The sequence below is a fragment of the Pongo pygmaeus genome, chromosome 10 (assembly GCF_028885625.2).
Source record: "Pongo pygmaeus isolate AG05252 chromosome 10, NHGRI_mPonPyg2-v2.0_pri, whole genome shotgun sequence".
Taxonomy (NCBI): domain Eukaryota; kingdom Metazoa; phylum Chordata; class Mammalia; order Primates; family Hominidae; genus Pongo; species Pongo pygmaeus.
The window spans coordinates 42958688-42961781 of record NC_072383.2 but is presented as its reverse complement, the minus strand read 5'-3'; the positions used below and the strand labels follow the sequence as shown (position 1 = coordinate 42961781).

The 3094-nt window shown below is 39.8% G+C and overlaps 1 pseudogene; it reads right to left on the bottom strand.

The window, feature by feature from the left end:
* Positions 1 to 897: 897 nt before the first annotated feature.
* Positions 898 to 1538, bottom strand: LOC129010695 (LRP chaperone MESD-like; annotated as a pseudogene).
* Positions 1539 to 3094: the final 1556 nt, after the last annotated feature.

Here is a 3094-nt window from a genome sequence, read left to right as displayed (position 1 = left end):
GAGTTATGTTCCAAGGAGGATTACAGCTGCCCTTCCTGCATCATGCAGGTTGCCAGGGAAGTGAGGGAAAGCCGGCAGTGACAGGCCTGACCCAGCTCCCACACAGCCAGCAAGGCCAGTCTTACTCCCAGCATGCCCTGCCAAAAGTGCTGAGTTTATATCCAGGCAGCTGGTGGATAGGGCTGAGATCTTGCCCCAGGCTACAAGCCTCTCAACTGAGAAGGCAAGCAGGCCTTTCAGACCATGACCCTCCCTGCCTGCCTGCACCATCAGCTGCGGCTTCTGTGCTTGTACCTGCACTTGATTCATCCCCTGGATTCTGCTCAGGAAAATTAGTGCTCAGTTGAAATTATTACGAAGTTCAGCTAGAAGCTTCTTTCATCCTGTGGCCTCTCCCTAATTTTGCTGGCTACCTTCTCCAAGGATCCCTGTGAGGTAAAGTCAGGGATGGCTTCCTTGGGCTCAAGATGGGGACTGGGAGTGCCTATAGAGCTCTTCCCACTGCTTCTTCTACCTGTATATTTCACTGGGTTCCCTAAATCTATTTCAGCTCTAGGTAGGTTAAATCCTTCTCCCTTGATCTGGATTTTCTGGTTCCCCAGTGGGGATGTGTGTTTGGAGGCAGACTTATCCCCTCTCACGCTTTGAGAACTCACAGTTTTTCAGCTGTCCCATGGAGTTTACAGTGGCATGCCACTTTTTTCAATGGGTCTATTTGAAGCCTTTGAAACATTAATTCTTACACTGACCACAAAACTTGTCATATGGCAGATTCTTTCTAGAAGAAACTAGAATGTCATCCTTTGTGCAGTTTCCTGCACCAGTCCCAACCACATGAGCCCAGCTAGGAGCTCTGTATGTCCATCTACTTTTCTGCAGACCACTGTGGCTGCCTTGTTACAGGTCTTCTCTGCTATTTCCAGCTGTCTTCATTGAAAGCCCAAGATTTTGGATCTCGTTTCTTCTTCTTTTCAATGTTGTCTTTATTTTTCTCTTTGCTTCCTTCTCCTTTGCCAGGGAACACCTGTCCCTCCAGAGTTGCATCAGCACACTTGTCTTGACTGACAAAAGAGTTATTGATATCCCAGGCATATTTTCCATCATGAAGCATGAAGATAGTATGGTCTGATCCCACAGTGAACCTCTGGACATTTCATTAGCACTGAAAAGACTGCCCTGACAGAGGCTCATGATTTCCTCTCTCTTTCTCAGTGGGGCTTCCTGATACAGTGACAAACATATAAGAATCTTCCCTTTTTTCATCATTTTCAATGTGCTTTCAGGCTTGCCCAGGTCAATATATAAGAAGTTGACAGGTATTGAGGGTCTCTTGTGCTCTGGAAGATCTTTTTTTAGTCATCATCCTTCTCCCACTCTACCAGAAGACATGCCATGTCTATATCATTGTAATCATGAATATCTTCCTTCTCCTGAGGAAGTGAGAGAGCCTTACTGGATGTTCTGGCTGGGCCCTTGGCTGCACAAGCCCCAGGTAGCTGCTGCTGCTGCAGCAGGCCAGAGGCATGAATCAGGACCATTTCCATGCACACCTAGCTGAAGGTTGCCATTTTCTCTTTCTTCATTTTGAGTATATATGTTTGTTTGCATCTACAAATTTCCCTATTAACACTGCTTTTGCTGCATCCCATGGATTTTGGTATGTTGTGTTTTCATTTTCATTTGTCTCAAGATATTTTCTAATTTCTCCTTTATTTTTTGACCCAGTGGTTGTATAAGAGAGTATTGTTTAATTTCTACATATTTGTACATTTTCCCATTTTTTTCTGCTATTGATTTCTAGTTTCATTCCATAGTGGTTGGAAGAGATAACTTGTATGATTTCAGTCTTTTTAAATCATTTCATGCCCTAACATGTAGTTTTTTCTGGATAATGTTCCAAATATACTTGAGAAAAAAAATGTGTTTTTTTTTTTTGCTTTGTTGGATAAAATATTCTATGTGTGTCTGTTAGGTCCAATTGGTCTTTAATGTTGTTCAAGACCTCTATGTCCTTATATTCTGTTTTATATGCTGTCTAGCTGTTCTATCATTAATAAAAGGTGGGGTATTAAAGTGTCTTACTATAATTATAGATCTTTTTCTCCTTTTTAATTCTGTCAATGTTTGCTTAATATATTTAGGACCTCTGAAGTTTGCTATATATGTTTATAATTGTTATATCTTCTAGATGAATCAACCCTTTTATCATTACATAATATCAACATTTGTGTCTTGTAACAGTTTTTGACTTAAAGCCTATTTTGTCTCATATTAGTTTAGCCATCCTTGCTTTCTTTGGTTATCATTTTTATAGTATATCTTTTTCCATCTTTTACTTTCAACCTAAGCATGTCCTTAGATCTAAAGTGAGTCTCTTGTAGACAGCATATAGTAGAATCATGTTTTAAAAAATTTAATTGGCCAATCTATGTCTTTTGATTGGGAAGTTTAACCTATTTACATTTAAAGTTATTGCTGATAGGGTAAGACTCACTATTGGTATTTTGTTATTTTCTTTCTGTGAGTATTATAGTTTTCTTTGTCCCTCATTCCTTCCTTCTTGCCTTCCTTTATATTTAATTATTTTTGTAATGACATGTTTTTGATTACCTTCTCATTTTCCTTTGCATATATTCTATAGATATTTTCTTTCTGGTAACCATGGGGATTACCTAAAATATTCTAAAATTATAACAATATGTTTTAAACTGATACCAACTTAAGTTTCATACAAAAATATTACTCTTCTAGAGCTATGTCCCCTTTGTGTTATTAACATAACACATTACATTTTAATATATTGTACAACTATTTTTTTTTTTTTTTTTGAGATAGAGTCTCTCTCTCCTGCCCAGGCTGGAGTGGAGGGGTGAGATCTTGGCTCAGTGCAACCTCCACCTCCAAGGCTCAAGCAGTCCTCCCACCTCAGCCTCCACATCTAGCTGATAATGATGATGATGATGATGATGATGATGATGATGATGATGATGATTGTATTTAGAGACAGGGTTTCACCATGTTGCCCAGGCTGGTCTCAAACTCCTGGATGCAAGTGATCCACCTGCCTTGGCTTCCCACAGTGCTGGGATGACAG